At 49.7% G+C, this 25,728-nt stretch overlaps 1 protein-coding gene across 2 annotated transcripts in view; it reads left to right on the forward strand.

The window, feature by feature from the left end:
- The first annotated feature begins 7,100 nt into the window (after positions 1-7,100).
- Positions 7,101-25,728, forward strand: part of SGMS1 (sphingomyelin synthase 1) — a 91,800-nt gene continuing 73,172 nt past the window's right edge. Inside the window, exon 1 of one of the 2 annotated variants that reach the window (XM_059851081.1) lies at positions 7,101-7,240. The gene's annotated coding sequence lies outside the window, so the exon portion shown is untranslated. The remainder of the gene's footprint in view (positions 7,241-25,728) is intronic. The other variant, XM_059851083.1, reaches the window with a different exon arrangement.

The following is a 25,728-nucleotide window of genomic DNA, read 5'->3' on the forward strand; positions in this document are numbered from 1 at the left end:
TAGAATACCCAGAGTTGTAAGGGAACCACAGGGATCATCAAGGCCAGCTTCTGACCCTGCACAGACACTTCAAAATAGTCTCACCGCTGCCTGGGAGGGCTGTGCAAACACTTCTGGAGCTTGGGCAGCCTTGGGGCTGTGCCCATTACCTGGGGAGCCTGGTCAGTGTCCAGTACCCTCTGGGGAAAGAACCTTTCCCCAATAACATATCCTTAATTTCCCTCACCTGAGGCATGATGGCAGCAGTCTTGGGAAGGGAGCTCTGGAGATCTCCACTCCAGGGCCAGATTATTGCCTGCAATCAATCAGGACAATGAGGAGATATTTTTTAATTATTATTATTGTTGTTATCATCATTATCAAAAGAAGCTTGATTTATAGACCTTATGCTAATTTGAGAAATGGAGCTGGCTTGGGGACACAGGGCACAAACCACTAGGCAGCTTTAGGCACCGAGTTCAACATGATAACTGCTGAACCCACTTAGCAGAGGCTCATTCTGACCTTAGTCCTGTTATCAGAGCTGCAGTCACTGGGAACAGGAGTTTGTTTTTAAAATACAGATATTTTTCTTCCTTTGGCCTGGCTTCAAAGGCAACTGCTGCCCCTACAGGGAAAACTGAGAAAATCCAGCTTGGGAATGAGACTCGTGTCCTCCCCGGGTGCCAGCACAACAGGAGCACAGAATCCCCAAACCTTTTTTTGGCAATGGCAGCTCCCAAAATCACATGAGGTGAAGGACAAATAGAGGGTATGATATGAAAAAGCCTCCAGGATGGGATCCTGGGATTGAGCAGGAAGGAGACCTGCCACCGGTGACTGCAGCATCTCTGGGCTCAGCAGAAAACCACACAGAGCTTCACTGGGAGCCTCCAGGTACCCTTTGGCTCCTGCCCCTTGAGCACCATGGAGGTGACACGGTCTGGAGCTCAGTGGCCAGGCACAGGGGGACAGCCAGGTTTTCCTGGGTCTCCAAAGGAGGTGACTTTGAGATGATCTGGAGGCATCATCTTGTTTGTCAACTTGACATCAGGTTAAAGGGGGGACATTTCCTCCTGTTCTGCACTGGGGAGGCCATGGCTGGGCACTGGGACCAGTTTGGGGCTCCAAGGCATCTCCAAAGCAAAGTGAGCATGGGGACACCCTGGCAGGGGTGGGTGGCAGCCAGGGAATGCAAGGAGAAGCTGTGGGAGCCAGGTTTCCACAGCCAGAGAGAAGGAGGAGACAGACATGGGGACATTTGGGATGGGCTCTGCTCGGCGGGGCACAGCTGCATCACAGGAAGCCCCAGCCAGTCCCAAGAAAACAATTCTTATTCTTACAAACTCACTGTTAGCCCCTTGCCTCAAGAAATCTGCCTCTTCCCAGCCTCTGCTATGCTGTAAGCTCAGCCCTGAGCGCTGGCAGAGCCTTTCCCTCCTGTTTTCCCGGGATTTCAGCATGTTGCTTGCAGAATGAACCTGCTGGCAAAGTGAATACAGGGAGCATCCGCAAGGTAATCTCTCTTGAAAGCCTGGAGCTAATCATGCTTCCCTGAGTCACTGCAGAGCCACAGCACTGCTAAAACCCCACCTTGGCGCTGCTGATTTCCCAGAGCAAGGCTTTCTTCTCCCAGCTCCTGCCTGAAGAGGTAACTAAGTTTTAATGACTCCATAATTAATGCCTTTTGGGCTGCTGGACCTGCCCGAGCACGCAGGCTCCGTCTGCAGGGAGGAGAATGCAGCAGTGCCGGCTCCGGTCCAGGCTCAGCTGAGCCCTGCTGGTGCGTCTGGAAAACCCTTTTGGGGATAGCACAGGTTTTCCAAGGAAACAGGCACGCCGAGACATGCAGCACAGCAACGATCCACATCCACTTCAACGTTTATTTATTCACAGTTCATGTTAAGGGGGGAAGGAAAAAAGCTTTTGGGACGAGCAGCGCTGGCATCGTGGGAAAAACCAAAGGGCTGCAGCACGTGAGGCATTGTTTCGCTAGGAGTTTCACAGCAAAACAGATCCAAACTCCTGCCACAGCAGGAGCACAGAGATAAGCCCCCGTGGAGCTACTGCTGTCCCTGTCACCTGGTACCACCTGTGACCCTCCGATGCGGAGAGGGTGGCACCGTGTCCTCCTTGCTGACTCAGAAAGAGGGCTGCAAAGCACATGCTGGTGTAGAAGGGGGTTTTTAGAAACACCCTGCTCCATGGACGGGTGCTGAGGAGCTGCTTTGCCAGCCCGGGAACGCCTGGCGGGTTTTGACAAGCCTGGTCGGGAGCAGGCGCTCGCTCCTTGGGAGAAGAGGCAGCGCCGGAGCCAGGCACGGGGGAGGAAAGGGGGTGAGCGATTTGATGAGCCTGGGAGCCTCCATTCTCAGGAAATACAGCACTTTCTGGAAACTGCTTTTTCCCCCTAAGAGGAGAAGCAAACCCCGTTAGCAGCAAGGGAAAGAGGGAGCAGAATAACTTCCCGGGATGCTGGAGAAGCTCTCTCACTGAAGGGACTGGGAGCGGGGATATCTGCAGCGGGACACCTGGAATTGTGTCAGCTCCATCCCGCTCCCAGCCCCACGGCTACGCATCATCTCCAGCCCAGTGGGAGCTGCAGCTTTTATTCCAGAGCCGTTTTTGAGATCCTCTCTCACCCTTTCATTATCCCACGGGAAATGCCTGGCATGGCACTAAAGGAAAAGCTGCACGGATCCACCAAAGGCACAGAATGGTGCTCCTGTTTCTAGTCCTGAAGCCCAGGGACACATCCAGTTCCCCAGGACCCTGAGGAGAGCAGTGCCCAGCCCAGCCAGGACACTGCTTCCAAGGGATATTCTGGCAAGGCAGTGACAGCCTGTGCCTCTGGAAAACCCACCAAAAGACATTACCTTGCGGATGCTCCCTGTATTCACTTTGCCAGCAGGCTCATTCTGCAAGCAACATGCTGAAATCCCGGGAAAACAGGAGGGAAAGGCTCTGCCAGCCCTCAGGGCTGAGCTTACAGCACAGCAGAGGCTGGGAAGAGGCAGATGTCTTGAGGCAAGGGGCTAACAGTGAATTTGTAAGAATAAGAATGGTTTTCTTGGGACTGGCTGGGGCTTCCCGTGATGCAGCTGTGCCCCGCCGAGCAGAGCCCATCCCAAATGTCCCCAAGTTCTGCCATCTGGAGAACTGCTGGCTTGCTTTCCCCTTGGAATTGTCTTGTCTTCCTTCTTTTACCATCTTCCACACCTCGTTTTTCTCTCTTCTTCTGTTTAAATGGGGAAATGTTTTTACCCTCCCTCCGTTAAGAGTTTCTCCTTTGACTTCTAATTTTGACGCATTTCCCCCAGACATGTGCTATTTTAATCAGAAGCAATCAGCCATTAAAGCCAGATTAATTAAAGAAATGAGTTTACGTATTTTCCTAATGATCTGAAACAATCTTGCATTTATAATGCTGTTTGTCTGCAACCCATCACTGCTTAATATCCTGATCAGAGAGGATGACGCCACCACACCATTAATCACTGCTTGAATAACAAAGCAGCAGAATCGGAATCTCCTGCATCCTTTGGAACCCAGGGATTTTGGTCTCTTTTGCCATTTATACTGCAGCTAACAGCCCTGCCCTGCAGTTCCTTAAAGCCACAGCATGTGGATTCACTGTGCTTTTCGCTCGACTCCATTCACCATGTATTTAATTCTGATTTTTTGCTCTGCTGCCTTATTCTGAACAGCCCTTGCTACCATCAGGGGACAGGGACACAGCGCTGTGGGACTCTGCCCATTTGGAGCAACGACCTCTCTGGCTGTTTCTGTTTCTAAGGCTTTTAAAACCATCACAGTCAGTACAACCCCATCCAACATCAGGGTTTGGTGTGAAGACACTGAATTAATGATGTCACATGGGGTCAAAATGATCCCAAAATGACATCTCAAAGACACTGAGCTGATGGTGCTGTTTGGTGTAAATGGTGTCATGGATAAAGGCACTAAATGAATGATGCAATCCACAGAAATGATGTCATAAATACCATCAATGGGAAAATGATGTCATCAAGTGGTGGCATAAATGATGGGTAGAGGGTCGCTACTGCCCTCAAAGAAGGACCCATGGTGAGTGAGATAAGATGAAGGTAATTGAAATTTTACTTAAGTTAGTTTCATATGATTTCATTAATAAAGTGTCAGCATGCTAATAATCAGCACACCTTTCTAAATAAAAATATCTCTTCCATTGGAACATCATCGATTTATGGATTATTGATCAGTGCCTAATGACTGTGACCTATTAGCATTTCACTGTTGATCCATTCACATTGATTCTGATTAATCAATTTATTCGAAGCTCCAGCAGAAGAAACCCCCAGCTGAGCTCATCCCTGGGCAGGGACACCTTCCAGGGCTCCAAGCTCCATCCAACCTGGCCTTGGTGGACTGTCCCCCACACTTGGGGGTTGGCTGTAGCCAGGCAGGAAATGCTGTTTTCAGTGGCTCAGCAGGATTAAGCCCAGGCAGCAGCTCAGGACAGCCATTCCTAAGCCTCTTGGATGGCCCCTTTGTCATTCCCAACAGGGAGGTCAGGCTCCCAGGGAACCAATTTGCACAGGCTTCAGGTTGCTATTATCTGCCGGAAAACGCCCATCCTGGGGGAACAACCCCGGGAAGGGGAGATTTATTGTACAGGGAAGTGTCAACAACATTAATCCTATTAGAGCATTGTGAGATGGGATGGCAAGAAACCATAGTCAGGAAGGAAACAGCCCCTGCTGAAAAGCAGGAACCCCCTTAACCCCCCCTGCTTTGATGGCATCGCACAAGGGGAGCAAATGGAAAGATAAACTGGAATTGGAATTGCCAAGCCCTCCAAAGGCTCCACTGCCCCAAGGGAGATGCAGCAGCACCCCAAAAGCCTTCCCTAATCCTAAACTCTTCCTGGTTTTCTCTTCCTCATGCAAGCCAGCCTGATCAGCCTGGGAAAAAACCAGAACAGAGCTGCCAGTATTAGATCTGCTCACAAATAAATCCCTCCTCAGGGATGAGAGGATCAAAGCTGTTGGCATCTGGTGTCCCCAGCACCAGTCTCCTGGACTTCTCCAGAACCTTTCTCCAAAGCCATTCTCTTCCAGCTGCATTTCCCCTCCTAACTACCAAGCAGTTTGCACAGGGTGAAAACTGTTGTCTGGATCCTGAGGTCAAACAAAACTTGTCCACTCTTCAGTGGCACTGATGAAAATCTGTGAGGAGCTGCAGGTCACAGCAGACTTTAAGTAACTTCCAAGCTGACTCGAAATTTGCATTTTATTACACAGAGAATTTTCTCTCAGAATGGCTCAACTCCATTTTTAGAAAGTGCAGGATCTGACAGGTCTTTACAGAGGCCCAGGACACCATTGTGTTTCACCTGTCCCAGTGCATAAATTACTATTTATTCAAGCTTAATTCTGAATTTTGCTTGGGTAATGTCTGCAATCACTTGTTGATTGGGAAAAGCCATGAAGTTTTTTTTATATTTTGCTTTGTTTACGTGCCAAGATCAGCAAAACATGTCTCTTGCTCATTGTTACTGAAACACACCGGTACATCCAGTCCCTCCCATGTGTGTTGTCATCCTCCCATGCCTGGGACAGGGGGAGCTGGATGTGTGGCAGTGCTATCTGCACAATCTCCTGGCTGGAAAAATGCCTGAAATACAGGAAAAGTTTTCATCAGACCTTGCAGATCTTCCCACGCTGGGGAACAGCCCTGCAGGGAACCAGGCTCAGCACATGCAGGGACCCCTTTGTGGGCACCAGGAAATGATTCTGACCTTTTGGCATGGAAAAAAAAAAACAGTTTTGTGTTAGAAGTCATAATTTATGAAGCACAAGGTTTGAAATGGGTGTTAGTGCTCACGGAACAAAATTTGAGCCTCTTTCTACCTGGAGATGGTGGCACCCAGGGGCTGCCCCTAAGCTAAATTGTCCTGTGAGTTTATTTTAACTGAGATTTTATTAGCAACAGCTAACTTCTCACATCTCCTGAGCTGACAGAGAACTGAAGCCAAATGGCCAGTAGAGCTCCTGCAGAGTGAAATAAAGGCAGGTAGCAGAGTTTGCTCCAACACCCTGCACTCTCCTTTTGGGGATACTGGGACAGGACATGTTCATCCCAATCCAGGATCACGAGGGAATTCTCCCCAACATCCCATCTAACCCTGCCCTCTGGCAGTGGGAAGCCATTCCACCTTGTCCTGGCACTACATGCTCTTCTAAAAAAGTCCCTCTCCGTCTTTCTTGTAGATTTCCTTTAGGTACTGGAAGGCTGCCAGATGGATTTAGGAGAACTCACACCCTGCTACACCTCAGCTGCTCTGAGCAAGCTACACTGATGGCAGAACTTAATATTTTGGGGGCACCCTCAGAAGGGTTCAGGGTGGCTTCTTTGAGGCCATCCGAGGGCTGTGTCCAGTTCTGGGTCCCCAATCCAGGAAGGACCTGGAGAGGGGCTGGAGCGTGTCCAGGGCAGGGAGTGGAGCTGGGGAAGGGGCTGGAGCCCCAGGAGGGGCTGAGGGAGCTGGAAGGGGCTCAGCCTGGAGCAAAGGAGGCTCAGGGGGGACCTTGTGGCTCTGCACAACTCCCTGCCAGGAGGGGACAGCCAGGGGGGGTCGGGCTGTGCTGCCAGGGAACAGGGACAGGACAAGGGGAAAGGGCCTCAGGCTGGGCCAGGGGAGGCTCAGCTTGGACAGCAGCAGGAATTTCTGCATGGAAAGGGTGCTCAGGCCTTGGCAGGGGCTGCCCAGGGAGCTTTGCAGTGCCCATCCCTGGAGGTGTCCCAGGAAGGGCTGGAGGTGGCACTCAGTGCTCTGGGCTGGGGACAGGGTGGGCACTGGGCACAGCTGGGACTCCATGGGCTGGCAGGGATTTTCCAGCCTCAGGGACCCTGGGATTCTGTAACACACAGCGAGCAGCGGGCTGGTCCTGTGCATCCCAAGCTGTGCTGGGCAGGGGGGGCTGTGGATCCCTCTGGGAAAGGGAATGGGAAAGGGGACAGGAATGGGAAGGGGATGGGGATGCTGAGGCGCAGCGCTCCCCGGCAGGGAGGGACGGGCACAAGATGGCGGCCGGGATGACACGGCGGTCACGTGGCGCGCGGTGCCCCCGCCCCGCCCGCGGCCGCCGCACGGGACACGGGACACGGGAACGGGGTACTGGAAACGGGACACGGGGAGCGGGCGGGAGGCGCTGCACCGCCCGGGGACCCGCCTGGCGGCCGCACCCACCCGGCCCGCAGCGAGCCGCGGCTCCGCACGGTGAGTGAGCGGCGAACCAGCGGCCTCCGGCTCGGCGCAGGCCCGGGGGTGGCGGCGGGACGGGACACCGGCGGTGACAGCGGGGACGCGGCCGCCGCCGCCCCAGCAGGGACGTGCCGCGGCGGGTTCCGGCTCCTCATCCCGGCGGCGGCCCCCGCAGCCCCGGGGGATGCGAGGAGACCTCCGGCCCCCGCAGGCTCCTGGGGGGGCTTCGGGCTGCTCAGCTCGGGGGTGTGACAGAGCTCCGGCCCCGCGGCACGGGCGGGTCTGGGCCCCTCGGGCCCCGGGCGCACCGCGAAGGTGCGGTCTGCTCAGCCCGGGCTCGGCTGGGAGCCCAGCTCGGGGCTGCGGCCACGGCAGCCCACGGCAGCTCGGTGCTGTGCCCGGGGGAGCTCTGCATCCCCGGTTCGGGGGGCCGCAGCCCTTCGGGGGGAGCTGCGGGTCCCCGATCTCGTGGGGCTGCAGCGGGTCCCCGGGGAGCTCTGGGAGCCCGAGCCCGGGCGGTTGCAGGTGGTTCTGGGGGAGCTCTGGAGCCACAGCCCGAGGGGCTGCAGCCCCCTCAGCCCCAGGAGAGGCTCTGTTCCCTTCAGCCTGGTCTGGTCTGTCCCTGCTCCCCAGGGTGTTGGAGTGGCGGGTCTGGTGCTCCCTGCCCCAGAGGCTCTGCGGGGACGTCTGGTCCCCTTAGCTCAGGTGGCAGTGTGGGGCTGAGCCCGGTCCCCTCAGCCTGGGGGCTCCGGTCCCTCTGCTTGCTGGGATGTAAAGGCAGCATGCTCCCTGCTCCAGAGGGAGCTGGAGGCATCTGCTGTGAGTGGGAGCAGCCCCATCCCATCCCATCCCATCCCATCCCATCCCATCCCATCCCATCCCATCCCATCCCATCCCATCCCATCCCATCCCATAGCGGTGACATTGGGGCTGTGCTGCCTCGCTGGGACTGAGGTTTTTGGGGTGGCAAGGGGGTGATGGCTTTGTCCCCCTCTTGGGGACGAACAGGCTGGGGGTGAAAAGGAGAGATCTCTCCATCACAGGCACCCTGGCAGGAGGGTGTTGCTCCCTGTTTGCTCATGGAATGGTTTGCTGATTGTCTGGCTGCAGTATTTGGATTTTTCACGGTGTATAAGGCATGGGGCTGTCTTTGTACTGTGTTCCTGCTGGAGGCCCTGTTTTGATCAAGGTTTCTAATTTATTCTGTCTCGTGTGAAAACCTTATTAAAGAGTGCCTCGGTGCCTTCAAGGCACCATAAATACACGGAGTGAGGACGGGAAGAGCGAGAAAAAGATGATTATTTGTAAAAAATGGGAGCTCTGCCATATTGACATGGTGCTGCTGAAGCTTGCTGATGCAGGCAGGCTCTCCTAGCAGAGCAGCACCGGGATGTCGATGAACGTCCTCGTGTCACTTTGGCTGATGGTGCAGCCTGGTGTGACAGCAGCATTTGTAGTGATGCCTTCAGACTCCCTTCTCCCCCAGGTCCACATGGCTGAAAGAGCATTTTTTTGGCTTCTGTGAAGCAGTGCAAAACACAGAACCAGTGCAAACCACCTGGCTGAAGTCAGTGGAGGTGATGCTGTGGATCTTGGTGGGTTTGGGCTTGGCTGTGTTTTTTTGGGGAGTGGATGTTGTATCAGGGTTGCATTCTGGTTTGTTTTGTGCAGTGTTTTGTGGGTGTTAAAATTGCTCCAGCTTTGTGAAGTTGTGTGGAGTTAGGAAAGAGAGGGCAGTCGCCCTGGTTGGTGGCAGACAAAAGGTAAAGGCTGCTTTTACAATATATGTAATAAACCCTCTCTAAATCCAGAGATTGCTGTGATTTTTGTGAGTTTTTGGGCATGTGGAGCAGAACTAAATTCAGCTCAGATGCCTTTAGACTGTGTTTGTGGTCTGTGCAGCAAATGGTGATTCCCAAGTTATTACGCTTCTTTCTCCTTCCACATTATCAACCTGGGAACAGTGTCTCTCATATTAATTAGCTCCTAATGTGACACAAATTTAATAAATCCAAGTAGGTGGATGATTTTCAGGACTTGGAGGTGTTATGGATGTTATTTGACTGCTCAAATGGTTAAAAGGCAGTGATTTGATGTTTTCCATGGATCTCATTGCTTGTCTCAACACTCATCAAGCTTGAATAGGTGCTACTTATAATTAGATAATTCTTGAATTCCCTGGAACTGGACCCGTGCACTGTGGGTGATGGTGACTTAAAAGTTCTTCCTTCTTCTGGTTGCTGCCTCTGTGCATCACTCAACGTTGGTTAATTGCTGCACTAAATATGGGCGGCCTGGGACTTACTCAGATGTAAAAGCAATTTCAGCCTGGCCGTAAGAAATGCTTGTGGAATTAAAGGCTTTTTAATTGGGGCAGCAGGACATCCTGTGAGGGGAAAAAAAAAAAAAAATTGCTCAGAAATAATCCAGACCCTTGTTGGAGAAAGGGCCTGTTTGAGTAATAGAATAAATCCATATAGCATCATCAAAAAGTGAAGGAGTGTTGCACACAGGCCTGAAGGCTGCTTTTGTTGGCCATGGCACGAGGTCCCTGTTTCCTGGGGTGGTTTGCAGGGACTCGTGGAGGGCAGGAGGGATTTTTGAGGCTGCCCAGCCAGGTAGGTCCAGGCTGTTCTTTGCTGAAGTGGAGCAGAGCACCTGATGCTATTTCAGTCGTGATTCAAGTGCAGCACATCAAACCCAACTGTTCAGCTCTGAAGTGAAAAGCAGCTCAAAAACCTGATTTTTTCAGAGGTTTCTTGGATCTGATGGTCACAAACTCAGCTCCCAGGTACTGGCAGTGCTTTCCAAAGGATTTTTGGTGTAATTGGAGGCTTTTTGGGCCCAGGGCACCAGCACACAGAGAGTGGCAGGAGCCCTCTGGAATGGCTGGTGTTCTGCATGGAATCTCCAGCTTTTAATATAGCTTGAATTCCCAAAGTGTGTGGTGTGACATCATTAAGTTAACTATTAAATCCTGTCCCCCTCCTTCCCCAAAATGCTGGGGGAAATGCAGAAGACTGAGGATTGTGTGAAACCTACCAGCTTTTTGGGATGATTTCATCATCATATTTTATTATTTGATTATTATGATGATTTCATCATCATATTTTATTATTTTGAAAATCTGCTGAGCAGAGGCAGTGTTTGGTGCAGGTTGCTTTGCCTTTCATGGATTGAAAGAACATCCATCCTGTTAAGCTGCCAGGTGTAACTGTGTAGTGGGGATTGGTGGAAGTGTCCCTGCCCGTGGCAGTGGGGTGGAAAGAGAGGGTCTTTGAGGTGCCTTCCAGCCCAAACCATTCTGGGATTCTGGGATTTAAATCTCTAAAATATTTGTCTGTATTGTTTCTGGTCTTACCAAATGTGGTGTTTTAGTTGAGGGGAGAAAAAAAAAAAAAAAACAAATTCTTGAGAGTAACTCATGAGCTTTGTTCTGATAGTCCTTGATCAAGAGCTGGAAAGAGTAAACTTAATTTTGGAGTCTGTAACATGTTTCTTAAAGAAAAGCAGTTCCTGCTGATGCTGAGCTTTACAGTTGACTCATCCAAATCAGGGGAGCAAATCTCGAGGGGGACAGTTGGAATCTCGAGTCCTGTTGATGTTTCCTTCGTGTGCTGCTGCTGTCCAATTACACATCCATAATCAAAGAAAACCACTAATAAACCCTTGTTGGGAAAGCATCTTCCCTGGGTTATGCCTGATTTGCTAATTTACTTAGGTTTAAATGCACAACAAAATAAATCTCCCTCTGCTTAGAGCCATGACTCCAAGGCTTTTTTTCTCTCTGACTTCCCAGCCTGGTCTGCCTTGTGTCTCCCTGATTTTGAAACTGTTTGAAGGTAGTTTTTTCTGTTTAAATGGAACTAAAGCAAAGCAGATTGCCAGTTGGGAAACACACACAAATAAAGGAATCTCTCAAGTCCAGTAGCTTTGGGTTTTTCTAGTGCAGGAAAACTGGCAGCTCCCTTAGCAAGCTGGGTGAGGCACAGGTGTGGTAGCAGAATTCCTCAGGTGGCTTTGCTGGCCTGGCTCTTTGGGGTGCTGTGGGCACTGTCACATCCTTCTTAGCTGTGTGGGACAAGGTTTGGGAATTTTATCCCTGCTCTCTGTGTCTGGGGAACAGCACACAGTGGGGCTGCGTTGTCTAAGCCTTCAGCAAAAAAGGTAGGAAGAAACTGAAGTAAAACCAGGTAAATCCTTTCTGAAGGACTGCAAGAGCCTTAAAATTACCCCTTTTGAGCAGGTGGATCTGGAGAGGAGAGCTTTTGCAGCTTGGCTTAAAAAGGATTTTTCAGAGCTGCCATCTCCTCCTGTCCACTGCAGCCTACTCCTTTAATTTCCTTTACTAAAAAAGAGCATTGCAATTGGGAGTGTTTTACAATTTCCCTTGCTGGTCCATTAGTGTATTAGCTTAGCTCCGTGTGTGTTGAATGCCACTAAATGTCACTTGCAAATTTAATGTTGGGAGCGCTGAGATTTGTGCTAATTGAATTTAAAGTCTTATACTTGAATTTGTTAAAATGGCCGAGGCAGACAATTGAAATGCTTTAATGGGAGAGTGGAGGAGCACTTGCAAATCTGCTCTTAAGAGTGAGTGAATCCATAGGTGGAAGGGGACACCCTGAGCAAACAGATCAGGGTTTGATGGGGTTTTAGTGTCCCTTTGTACATTGCAGCCTGGTGACAGCTGGCAAAATCCACTATGCTGAAAGTCTTGATGCTTGACGTCTGCTCAGGGTCATTGTTGACAGTAACTTAACCTTAAATACTTCTGTAAAAATGGTAAAGATTATTGAGCCTTTCAGTGCAATTTAAATTTCTGCTTCTCCAGCCATAGTTTTAGGCACTGCTGGAGCAAGGTTAATTGTTTGGGCTGCTGGTCTTTAAACTCAGCTGTCTGTGGCTGTCTTCTGGGGTTTTTATTCAGGATATTAGCAACTTCTGCGCCTGAGAGTTTGTTGTTTTGGGAGGGGCTGGGGTGGTTTTTGTTTGGTTGATGTTTTCTGTGGGGTGGTTTTTGTTGTTGATGTAATTTTTTTTCCTCTAAACCAAAAACTGTACCGTTAAACACTTCTTTATTCTTAACTTCAGCCAAATACCCAAGGGCTGGATAGGCAGAGAAAAGGAGACCCTGCTGCTGTGCTTTTTGTGAGGTAAAGTGTTAAAGAAATAACCCTGGACTGGAAAAGAGTCGTAAAGATTGGTCCTTGGCTTTCCAAGTGTGTAAATCTGTGCCTCCCTAGATAGCACAGTGCTTTTAAGAAGTTTGTCTGGAAACACTTCCATTAAATCTCCTGATACCAGACTTTGACCTTCTGCCACTGAGCTGGCATTTCATACAGGCTCCTGGCATGAGCTCTCCTGCCACTTTCAAGTAAAATCTTATCAGGCATTGAAAAGTTTGACTCTGCAGTTGAGCACTGTGCCAAAGCTGTAAAAGCCCTTTTTGTACACTAAATGGATTTTTGCTTGCTAGGAGGGCTGGGGTAGTGCTTCAGTAACTGCAGGAATGGCTTTGAATCTACATAGTAATGAAACAGCTCCATCAAAATCGAGTGTCTCCTCCTCTCTCAGCTCAGCTCTTTGTCTTCTGTGTGTCCCTGCCTGGAGTTTTACATAGCCAGCTTATATTGTTCTGGAAAAGTTTCTCAGGGAAAGTTAATTTAAAGCTATTTGAAAGGCTTAAAAATGGCTCTGCTGTTAGGATGATGAAAAAGACCTTGAAAGTGCCTTGAGAGGGATTGCTGCTGGAATACCTGCTTGGCCATGTGAGTGATGAGCTGCTCCCAGAGGGAGCACTCCAGGGTGTCCTTCCGTGCTGGCAGCCACAAAAACCGTGGCTGCCCCATCCTTGGAAGTGTCCCAGGCCAGCTTGGACAGGGCTTGGAGCAGCCTGGGACAGTGGAAGGTGTCCCTGCCATGGCAGGGGTGGCACTGGATGGGATTTAAGGTCCCTTCCGACCCAAACCATCCTGGGATTCTGTGCTGCACCAGGGCTCAAAACCCACTTGGTTTAACTGGGAGGGAAAATCCAGCACTTGGGGGTGAGCTTTGCCCCTTGCCCACGGTGGCCTGTGGGATGTTGAGAGTCTGGGGAATACAATTTTAGTGGAATAAGAAAGTAAAGCAGACTTAGAGGAAGGGAGGGGAGCACCCATGTTCCAAAGGGCTGGACTTTGGGGTGCTCAGCAGAGGCAGTGAGGAGGGAGGTGATGTTCAAAGCAGAGCTGTGAGCAAGGCAAGAGTGGACAGAGAAGGGTGAGTGCAAGCACGTGAAGATCCCTGCTAAATGACTCGACAGAACACATTGTTCCCTTTCCCCGGGTGCTTTTAGGATGTCAGGATCCCTATTTAATGGAATTGTGGTTTTATGGAGCCTCTCCACCCTGGGAGAAGCTGGCCTTTGCCAAAAGCAATACTCAGTAATGTGCTGGGGGTTCTTATCTACTCTCCGTGAAACACTGCAAAAAACCTTATTTTGCAGTAATGAGCAATTACCCACAAATTAACAAAACTCTTTGTCAGATATTGCCTTTGTTTTTGTGCCTGTGCAATTTCCTAATTCATTTTTTCTCCCTTTCAAAACATAAATAGATGGGTTATCAAAGGCCATTTTAAAAACAAAAGCAGGGCCCTAAGCACATTTATCAGAAGGGGATTATTTGAGTTCTGATGGTTTGTTCAGAATTCCTTTGCTTGCAAAAAATTGAGTGTCTGTGCTGAGAAGACACAGACCCATCCAGCCACGTGTCTTGTATCCAAGAATGAAAATGTTTTTGAGAGGGAATGCCAGAGTTCAGCCACGGGTTCAGGAAGTCTAAGTGGCTGGGAGGATACTTGGGGAGGTGATGGTCACAAACCACTGGCAAATCTATATTACCTCCTCCTCTGTGCAGGCCTAACCCCAAAGAAATGTCAGGTTTCTCAGGGTCCCCTTGGGGTTTGAAAATGCCCAAAGAAGGAGATGGGCTGCTTTGGGGAGAGGGATTCCCAGCTGGTGTGGGGAGATACCCTGCAAGCTTGGTTCAGTGCCAGGGGAGGAGAGGGAACCTGAGACCCAGCTGATACTGGATCCAGGTGCACCAGATTGATGCACCAAAGGCCATTAGCTGTTTTCTCCTCTGAGCCTGGCCAGCTGAGTTGATGTTCTTAATGAACTACTCCTTAGCTATCTTAATTTCTGACTGCTGCTCCTTAACTCATGGTCCATCAGGGCACAAGTGAATTGAGCAGCATCATTTATAACTGTCTGCAGGGAACTTTCCTTGGCCACTTTATTGAGTGGCTGCCAGTCTAAAATCCTTTTATGATTCTTCCTGTTAGACTTCTTGTACTTAATGCAAACAATCTCCTTTAACCTCATAACTTTGTAATCACCCTCACACTGTAATTGGGATTTAATGCTGCCCATTTGTAGCTGGATATGAGCAAATATTTAAAATAATTGTCCACTCTAGAAAATGTTGTTTGTCTTTATAGATTGTTTTGACTGCTGTTTATTAACTCCCTGGGGATCTTGTTTCCATGTTCAGGACATTCATTTAAGTCTTTCCAAGGTAAAAGGTTGGAAAGCAGATTAGAAATCCTAGGGAATGTTTTATTTCTTCACGTGGTTCCACTGTTATGGCCGTGTGTTGAAATCCAACCTGCAGGATGTGATGTCATGCTAATAAATTAATGACTTGTGTTTATTTGAAGATTGGATAATAACCCAGGCATGGGTTAATAACCCAGGGAGAGCTTGGCCCTTCTGCTCTGAGCTTCCCAGAAATTGTGACGTGGATAAAGCTTTGCTTCCTCTGCCTTGCTGCACTTTTCACCATGAGTATTATGGGGTGGGAGCTTTGCATTCATGCAGAGACACCCTGACACCTTGCAGAGGGGGTTTGGATGTGTGTTCCTGACACGGGCAGCTCTGGGGACACGGAGCTCCCAACCTCTGCAAGGTGCAGGTTCCAAACTCTGGGCTCACTGCAGGTGCAGAACTCTGATCAGAGGTGAGCTTGAAGGTCCCTTCCAAGCCAGGATGGAGCCATTCCACAGTTCTGTGCTCACTGGAGAGGAGCCTGTTGGATTTCCCAGCCTGGAACACTGCTGTGTTCCTCTGTGAGGGTGTGGTTGTGGTGGCAGGCTGGCTTGTGGCAGGCAGAGGCTTCCCACCCTGGCACCCTCAGAGCTGTAACCTCTGATCCCTATCACTGAACCTCTGCTTTCAGGTTCAGCTCTCATTCCCAGAGAAACCCAAGGCTGGGGTACATCTGTTCCCAGTGAGCTTTCTGGGCTGATTGAATTCATGGCTGTTAAAGAGCAGGCTTTTCTCCGCTCACCTTGTCTTCATGTTCCATTTCCAGTGTTAAAGGGTGTTCCATGAGGTTTTGGAGACAGGCTCTATGGTTTGCCTGGCAGGGTGGGGCCTTATCAAGAGGGAAATAACAGCACTGAGGGAAACAGCAGCCCAGTAATGGGCTTCTTTTGGGTCTGGCTCATGCAAAGCTTTAATGACATTTTCTGCACCCCTAAAGAGTAACTTCTGCAGTGACTGTCAGCTGTGTCAACAAACTTTGTGTTTGTGACTGAGGTATTGTTGAGTTTTATTTTTATTTGAAAACAAGAGGCAGCTGAGGCTCTGCAGTAGACTGAGCTGAAGTGCGTCTTGCTTTTGGAAATAACTGGAGGACACTTGCAGGTGGTGAATAGCCAGTGCAGTGACAGGATGTGTGCAGACAGCTGGACTTGTTTGCTTCCAGCACTGTCCTAAATTAGGATAGCTGGGATAGAGCCCAGTGCAGATTGTGGGGTGTATTCCAGTGTAACATTTGCACACCAGACTGTTCCCTGTTCACTTGGTGCTACTCCTTGTTGGGAAGGTGTTGTGGAGTCTCTTTGCCTGGGATTGCTGGATTTGGGGGTGCTGGAGCAATGCTTGAGTGCAGAATGGTGGTGTAGAGTTCTTGCACCCTTTTGTCTTTGTGGTGTTGATGGTCATGGAAGAGGCCCACAGACTTCAGCTGGAAGGGAGGAAAAGTCCATTTGTTTCCACAGACACTGCAAAGTGACAGGAGGAGAATTTGGAGAGCTGAACATGCTGATGCCACTATCTTTGTAGCCTTAAAAGTGGGTGAAGAATTAAAATAAAAAGAGGAATGGTTTCTGTAGTGGCTTCTCTGGAGGCAATATTATCTTCTGGTTCTGAGGATTTGTTTCCTTTCCTGGTCTGCTTTAAAAACATTTCCTTTTTCATACAAGCAGTGAATTACTCCATGGACATTTATGTGAAGGGACTGCTGAGTGCTTAATAACCTACTTATCCTACTTATTTTATTTGGGCTGGACTTTTAAAAATGAAGTGTTCAAGTCAGGCCCTTAGAAGACAGATTGTCCTGCCCGATTGTCTCGAGCAAAGTACCTTTTTGGTTTTAACTGGGGTTTTTATTGCTGTGATTTACAGCGGCAGGGTGAGGGCAGCACCGTTCCTGCAGTGCCTCAGACGAGTAGGAAGAGAAGGAGAAGGAGCAGAGCTATTCCTTATCTGGACCCTTTCTTAGGTGCTTACAGAGCTGTGTACTTAAACAATTCCTCCATGGAAGTACTGATGTGCAGCAAAGCCACACGACCTTTAATACAAGTATTCTCAGCGTGACTTTGCAAATATTCCCAAGTTTGGCTTAACACCTCTGGTGCTGCCTGTTGGCATCAGAGGGAGGGGGGTTTGTGCAAGGCTCAGAAATGCAGATAAAATCACACACTTGGAAATCACCTCTGGGGCAGTCCTTGTGGCTCTCCTGGACTGGTCTGCTTGCTGTTCCTCTGTGTCCACTGCCACCTCTTGGTGTCCATTCCCACCTCATCATGTCCATTCCCACCTCCTGGTGTCCACTGCCATGTCCTGGTGTCCACTGCCACGCCCTGGTGTCCATTCCCACCTCTTCATGTCCATTCCCACCTCTTCATGTCCATTCCCACCTCCTGGTGTCCATTCCCACCTCCACAGTCCTGTGAGCCCCAAGTCCTGCCTTGCTTTGGAGACCCCTGTGCTGCATTTGGGGTTTTTGGGGAGAGGGGAGGGGAATTTGGCATTTCAGCAGCAGCTGCCATTGCCAGGTCAGCCCCCTGTTAGTGTGTGCTGTTCCCTGGGCTCAGAATGCAGGAATGCTGTTCAAACTTGGGTTCTCCTGCCATGTACAGATGCAGTGAATTTCCTAGAAACTTCAGGGAGGGGATGAAAGTGATGTAGATAGTTGGTAGCAACTGGTGATTCAGTCATTAAAACATAAACTGGATTTTTCATGTTATGAAGAAGGAAACAAAGCCTGGCTTGGTAGGGTCAGTGTCAGAAATTTAGGGGCTGTGTTGATTTTTCTTTTGTATTACAGTTTATGGAGGATATGTTATTTTTTCCTTAATTAAACTGCTTTTGCAGGGTGTGTCAGTCCATCTTAAATCCTAAGTAGGAAGATCTGTGGCTGTATTTGATGAGGGCAGAACCTTCTGCTGCTTTTGGGACTTTAGCTCCCCTTTTTGCAGCTGGCTTGTGTCATCCAAGTTGTTTTTCATCCTTTCCCCTGTCAGTTTGTTGAGCAGACTTCCAAGTGCAGGAGTGGGGGCATTGGGACACCCCTTAAAATGCAGGATTGGGACATCCTTCCAAGTGCAGGAATATGGGGATTGGGACACTTCCAGGGAAACTGGGACACCCCTCCAAGTGTGGGGTTGTGGGGACTGGGACACCCCTCAAAATTTAGGATTGTGGGGACAGGGACACCCCTCCAAGTGTGGGTTGTGGGGACTGGGAGGATGCTCTGCCACACTTCCTTCCCCTCCCTTTAGGAACCAAAGCACTGAGCAGAGCTGCAGGGCAGAGGAGGGAGGATCCTCGCCCTGCAGGCTGTCAGGGGATGTGTCTGCCTTCTCCCCAAGCTGGCTGTGGTGAGCCAGGATGGAGCTGGAGGCATCCCAGTGCTGCCAGGTGTCACTGTGCCAGGTCCTGCGTGTCCTGCAGGACATCCCCCTGCACATTCACCTCCAGAAGTGCAGCCAGGATCCCATTTCCAAGGGCTGCTTTTCCCAGCACAGTGCCTGAAGCTGGAGTCAGGGATCAGCATCCCCCCAAGGGCAGGGCAGGGCAGGGAGGGAGAGCTGGCTGCAATTCCAGCTAGGGGTGGTCCCACTCCAGCAATTAGGAGGAATTAATTGCTTGGCCAGAGCCCCAAGATATTGCAGATGGCTCTTAGAGGGATGGAACAGATTCCTGATGCTTAGGTGTGTCCAGTTTTGGAGAGGTGGATCCAGAAACTGCATTTTTGCCAGATATGAGGCCAGCTGGCTTGTCACATCTGCAATAGAAAAGTTTCTGTAGCTGAGAAATGGGATATCTTGTACTGCTGGTATTTCTGAGGACAAGGGAGCTTAAATTTCTTGCTTACATGGGGAACTGAAAGCAGACAATCAATCCCTGGTTTGGGCTGTTCCACAGAAATGGGGACAAACAACCATTTTCAAATGGTAGTGATGACTTTGGTGGTTTTATGCAGTGCTCCTCTTGCTGTTATGTTCCTGTTACCCCTTTTGAACAAGGCATTTGTGCATTCCAGGGAAGGTCTTTTCTACTGATAGTGACTCCTTCCTCCTGAGCACAGGATTTGTCTGCAGCCCCAGCAGCACTTTGCCATTTTATGGAAGATTTAGCTCAATTTTCCCCCCAATTTTCTCTTAATTTTTAGCAAAAATATGTTGCTTTGTTCAGGTCAAATTTGCAAATATATTTGTGGAGCTCAGTTTTTCTCCTTCCTGCCAATGTAGAGCTTTTGCACCTTTCAAAAATCATCTGATGAACTGCTGAAGCTGGAAGAGACTGTTTGGCATTTACAGAGCTAATGGAAAACTTGAGTAAAGGATGCTTTGCAGGAAATGGCCTCTCAAAAAGGGAAGTAGTGCAAAAGTATTTTCCTTGTTCACAAACTTGTTTGGAAGATGTTATTAATCCCTCATATCTGTGCAGGTGCAGCCTTCAGACTCCCAGCTGGGTATTTTAAGAGGAGCAAACCACAGCAGGGAATCCCCTCCCTCCTGTTCCAATCCAGTGTTTTGGTTTCATCAGGGAACTTGTGTGTCTTTCAAAAGCCACAGTTTGGTAACTGGGTGTCAAAGTTTACCACAGAAACTTTCAGGAGTAGAAGGGGAAGGCAGCTCCTGCTGAAATACCAAAACCACTGCAAAAACCAAGTGTGAAAACTTTGGGGTGGGAATGGGGGGATGCTGAGGGGCAGTGGATGGGACTGAATGGGGTCAGAGTTAAATCACAACCTGCTTTTGCTCAAAGTCAAAGTGTCTGGTCACTAATTGCAGGACTCAGGATTGAGCTGTTGCTGCTGGGGGGGTGGGGATTCCAGGAAAGCTCTGTTGTTTCAGGAAAGCTGTGGAATTCCAGGAAAAGCTGTGGAATTCCAGCCAAACGCCCCTGCAGAATGGCCAGCAGGACTTTGCCAGGTGCCAGATCTCATGCTGAGAGTGCATGGCCACGTTTGCCTGTCCCAAAGGGCTTTTTCCAGGAGGAAGGCAGAGCCTTAGCTAACAGAGAGCTCTCCAAAGCTAACTCTGAAAGGATATATTGTTTTTTATATGGAATTTCTACCTGTACACCCATCAAAGCCTGGGAAATGACCATCCCTTACCGTTTATTTACCTGCACAGGAGGATTGTTACAGCAATGCCTGAAAGAAGCAAGATTAAAAAGCAATTCCTGTAGCCTGGCAGGGGTGTGTTATCCAGAAAATACCTTTTCCAAGTTAAATTCCTCCTCCAAGTTGATGGTTTGAAGCCAAGACAGAGGGAAGAAAGCTTTGAGCACGTGAAACAAATTTCTGCTGCAAACTATGGGAACCTCTGAAAGTTGACATAACTTCTGTAGCTGGAAGTTTCAATTTGTTTAATTTATTTTGCTTCCTCAGGGCTCAGCTGTACTTGTTTTGTTGAGTTGGTTTATTTATGGACACATTGTGCTGTTCTTCCACAGGGGCGACCTCTCAACTCCAGCAACTTGTTAATGTTGGTGGTAAGCCCGTTTAAAATCTCTTCCTGAGGTTTAGAGGTCTTTTGCACCAGTCTGGGGATGTGTGGATGGTTAGCACAGAGCAATTGCTGCTCTTAGAGCTGCCTTGTAGACTAATTAAACACCCAGCTGCCTGTCACAAGTGTCATCTTGTAACTTTACCTGCTGCCAATGAATAGAGTGCAAACCCAGCTTGGATTCCCTGTGTGCAGCTGGCTCCTTTATTCTTTTTTTGCAGTGCCCAGAAGAGTTTCTTTTCCCAGGAGACTCGAGCCAGTGTGAGGAGAGAAATGTTCCTGCTGAATTTGATGTGTGGGGCAGTTGAGGGCAAAGCCTTGCTGGGAATTTGAGGTCTGTGGTCCCTCCCTGGGTGTGATGCCCTGGCAGGAGCTTTGCTGCTCACCTGCCACGAGGGAATAAAGCACTCCCAGCTCCTGGAGAGCACATCCCCTGCCTCTGGACACTCAGGGACAGGCTCTGTTTGTGGGATTTGGGAGAATAGAGCCATCCTAGCACATGGAGAGCACATCCCCTGCCTCTGGACAGCCAGGGAACAGGCTCTGTTTGTGGGGTTTGGGAGAATAGAGCCATCCTAGCACAGAGAGCACATCCCCTGCCTCTGGACAGCCCTGAACAGGCTCTGTTAGTGGGATTTGGGAGAATAAAGCCATCCTGTTACCTGGAGAGCACATCCCCTGCCTCTGGACAGCCAGGGAACAGCTCTGTTAGTGGGATTTGGGAGAATAGAGCCATCCTGTTACCTGCAGAGCACATCCCCTGCCTCTGGACAGCCAGGGACAGGCTCTGTTTGTGGGATTTGGGAGAATAGAGCCATCCTAGCTCCTGGAGAGCACATCCCCTGCCTCTGGACACTCAGGGCACAGGCTCTGTTAGTGGGATTTAGGAGAATAAAGCACTCCCAGCACCTGGAGAGCACATCCTCTGCCTCTGGACAGCCAGGGAACAGGCTCTGTTTGTGGGATTTGGGAGAATAGAGCCATCCTAGCACCTGGAGAGCACATCCCCTGCCTCTGGACAGCCAGGGAAGAGGCTCTGTTAGTGGGATTTGGGAGAATAGAGCCATCCTAGCTCCTGGAGAGCACATCCCCTGCCTCTGGACACTCAGGGACAGGCTCTGTTTGTGGGATTTGGGAGAATAAAGCCATCCTAGCACATGGAGAGCACTTCCCCTGCCTCTGGACAGCCAGGGACAGGCTCTGTTTGTGGGATTTGGGAGAATAAAGCACATTCCCTGCCTCTGGACAGCCAGGGAACAGGCTCTGTTTGTGGGATTTGGGAGAATAGAGCCATCCTGTTACCTGGAGAGCACATCCCCTGCCTCTGGACAGCCAGGGAACAGGCTCTGTTAGTGGGATTTGGGAGAATAGAGCCATCCTAGCACCTGGAGAGCACATCCCCTGCCTCTGGACAGCCAGGGAACAGGCTCTGTTTGTGGGATTTGGGAGAATAGAGCCATCCTAGCACATGGAGAGCACATCCCCTGCCTCTGGACACTCAGGGACAGGCTCTGTTTGTGGGATTTGGGAGAATAGAGCCATCCTAGCACCTGGAGAGCACATCCCCTGCCTCTGGACAGCCAGGGAACAGGCTCTGTTTGTGGGATTTGGGAGAATAGAGCCATCCTAGCACCTGGAGAGCACATCCCCTGCCTCTGGACAGCCCTGAACAGGCTCTGTTAGTGGGATTTGGGAGAATAGAGCCATCCTAGCACAGAAAGCACATCCCCTGCCTCTGGACAGCCAGGGAACAGGCTCTGTTTGTGGGATTTGGGAGAATAGAGCCATCCTAGCTCCTGGAGAGCACATCCCCTGCCTCTGGACACTCAGGGACAGGCTCTGTGTGTGGGATTTGGGAGCAGGCTGCAGCCCAGCCTGTGCAGAGCCACCCTGGAGTTGGGTTCCTGTGCCTGTACCTGCACTTGCTGCCTTCCAGCTCCCTCCTGCTTCCCTCTGATGCCAGTGGCACCAACAGAAAAAGCAACATGTGAGCCAGTTTTAGTGTAACAGGAGAAATGCTGCCTCACTTGAGCTGCACTTAACCCCTGGCTTTAAGTGGCTGTGAGAGGGTTGTGAGACGTGCTTGATGCGTTTAAGAAATAAAAAGCCTCGCTGTGAGAGGGGGGAGGAAGGAGCTGCAGCAGAGCTTCAGGCTGCTGAAGGCACTTGTGGGTGTGCATCCCTGCCTTGCTGGCTGGCTGAGGTGAAAATGGGCTCTCCAGCAAGAGAGCTGCTTCAGGAGGAGGTGTGCTTGTGCTTGCTAGTGGCCAGTTTGCTGATTTTTCCTTAGCTCTGCTTTTCCTGCCTTGTGCAGGACTTGCTGCCCAGGTTTCCCTGTGCAACTCTTGCTCTGATGTGGTGTGTTGGGTTTGGTTGCTGCCTTTGGTTCAGGGGACTTGGAAAGGAGTTTCACTGACTTCTGGCTCCTCATAGCAGACATTTCCTTGCTCAGCCACCTCTCAGGAGTCACCTGCTCAATATTCCTCCCCCACACCTGACCCAGCTTGTTCAATCCTGTTCTTTCCCTGTGAAGCAAGAGACAAAAAGCAGCATTTGCTGTAGCTCACAAGGCTCCCAGATGCATTTAGGTTGGAAAACACCTCCCAGACCATGGAGTCCAAGCTGTGCCCTATCCCCACCTTGTCACCAGCCCAGAGCACTGAGTGACCTCCCTGCCCACCCTTTCCAGGAAGAAATTCCTCCTGATGTCCAACCTGACCCTCTCCTGGCACAGCTTTTAGGATGGTGACAGGTTCTGTAAGCAGCTTGTGCCTGCTGGGAAGTCACATGAGAAGGTGACATCCATGTGCCAGTACAAATCTTGGCTCCAGAAATACTCAGTGTGAGGTGAAGGTGTAGCTGTTTTAACAAAACATCAAGTGGAAATGTCTTATTTTTAGTGTTTCCAAGTTTGCTGGCAGCTGTCGTGCTTGTGCCCATCCTTTCTTTCCGTCCTGCATCAGGAGTGATGACCTAAAAATAAATTGTGTTGTGCAGAGGAGTGGGAAATGAGACAGCATCCCTGATTTCAGGTTTTATTGCTGTGTGTGTGCCCTGTGCTGAGAGACTTTCTGCTGGTCAGGGAGCTCCAGCTGGGGCTGAGCAGTGCAGGCTGTCACCACCCAGCTCTGCTGCCTGACCCCAAATTGAAAAAAACAGATTTGGGGAAGGCAAAAAGGTTGCTAGAGTTTCCCTGAAGTGAGGATAACCCTTGTAGATCTCTGAAAGGGAAGGGGACAGATTTATTTGCTGTGCTGCCATGCTCTGCAGTGGCTTGGAAAGGTCTCAGGTGAGGTGGCCATGGACTGCCCTGTCACCACTGAAAGGGCACTGTGGTGGGGTTTGCTCTGCCTGTGCCAGACTGATGGCTTCCTTGGGCTGACTGGGACAGTTGTGTCATTTCACTGGTGTTTGGAGAAGAAATGGAGTGGACAGTGAGGCCTGAAGGTCACTTTTGTATTCCAACCTCTTTGTCTGCTTTAGTGTTGACATTAAATTCTGCCTGTTGCTGTTTGTGCTTTGGCAGCAAGGACTGAAATCTCTGTTTGAGCTGGCAGCTGGCCCCAGCTCTGGTGCCTCCTGCATGACGACTTCTGTGTGGTTCAGAATGACTTTCTCCAGCTTTGGAAAGTGTCTTTGGACAAAGAGGGAGGGAGATCTCCTTTATAAAGGTGATGGTGGTGCTGTGAGAGCCTTTTGGTGTATGACAAGCCTGCCTTTCTGCCCCTCCTGTGCTCTCAGAGGTGTAAAACAGTTCTTTCCCCTCCTTTTTTCTCTTCAGTTAAGCACTGAGGATCTTGTGTGACTTGCTGACTGTGTAGTCTGTACCTCAGGAAGTGCTGCAGCTGGGTTGATGTGTTGCATTTAGGCAAACCAGCTAATTTTAGCACTTAGCATGCCTGTGTAACTACTTTTCTCCCAGGTGTAAGGGAAAAAAAGGGAAATAAAGTCTGGTTTAAAATCACAACAGGCAAATTCCAGCTTGGAAGACAGCAGGAGTGAGTGAAGGTCTGTGTGGGTTTTTTTTTTCTGTTTATACTTGCTTAATTCTGCTGTTGCAGCAGGAAGAGATAAGTCCATTGATGAATTAGGCAGTTTATGGATGTAAGGAACTGGGGCAGAACCAGCTGCTGGTTGGGAATTCCCTGGCAGGAGGAAAACAACCAAACCATATCCCAAGAAAAACATGGATCTGGAGCTCTGGGCTGGTGAGCCTGTAGAGATAGATAAGGATTCAGCCCAGGAAAATGCACTAATTGATAACTGCTCCAGAACCAGTGGGGTGGGACATAACTGTCCCCTGCCTTCTCCCAGAGAATCCCCCAGGCTCAGTAGCCTGGCCTTGGCAACAGGGTCCAGCACATTTTATTTCCTCTGCTGAAGCAGGGATTGTGTCTACAGCAGCCTTCAAATGAGAAGAGCTTTGAGCTGTAAAATGAGCTGCTTTTAGGCAATAACATTCTAAATATTCCTGTCCTGCAGTCCTGTTCCCCTGGGATAACTGGGATCAGCTGAATTTCTTGTTTGACTGTTGTGCTTTTGCCTCTGGTGACCACTGTGGTTGATTCCTCTTGTTTTGAACAGCAGCCTTGCTGAGTGCTTGGGGCAAAGCTGTGTTTTAAGGTGGGTGTGAGTGTTTTAGGGCTGGAGGACAGCAGGTGATCTGCAGGCTGGCTGGATTTCACTCCTGGAAGGGAAATTGTGGGCCAGGTTGCAGGGAAATTCCCTTTATTTTGATAGTGGCTTTCTAGAGCTGCTTACTGGGCAAGACCCCGTAAGTTTTGGGTTTCCCTGCTGCACCCTCAGATTTTTTCCTACTGTTTGATCAATTATCTGCTCTGAAAAAAGTGAGCAAGACAGAAATTACAAGCTTGCTTGATCCTCAACCTTGCTGTAACAACCCTTTGCAGCCCCTTACTAAGAGATGACACTTTTTGTTTGTAGCTTTGCTTTAGCAAAATAGTCCTTCAGAGCTGGAAAGCCTTAAGGAAAAAAAGTTTCTGGCAATATCTGTAGGAGTTGCAGTTCTTTGCTGTGCAAATGCTGAAATCTACATCTTGCTTTAATGTTTCTCAGAGCTGAAATATTTTTGGATAAACAAAGCTTTTCACATACTGTTCAAAGTGCTTACAGGCAACCTTTACCCCCGGAGTGGAATGCAGCCATGGGGAGAAGTGCAGTGGGAACAAGGACCTCTAACAGACTTGATGGCCAGGAGTGGGATGGAGTGGGGCACCATGTCAGATTTAAATGTTAATTTTGATTGGCATATCACATTCCAAGCCATTTATTGTATGAAGAATTACTGGCGTCCATAGCCAGATTATTTTTTATTTATGGATCAGTCTGCAGTCAGCTTTTCTCCCCCAAATTTCCACTGGATATTGCTGGGTAAGTAATTAGGAGCAGCTAGAAATGTGCTGGAAAATCCTAGT

Source organism: Haemorhous mexicanus, chromosome 7 (assembly GCF_027477595.1).
Source record: "Haemorhous mexicanus isolate bHaeMex1 chromosome 7, bHaeMex1.pri, whole genome shotgun sequence".
NCBI lineage: Eukaryota > Metazoa > Chordata > Aves > Passeriformes > Fringillidae > Haemorhous > Haemorhous mexicanus.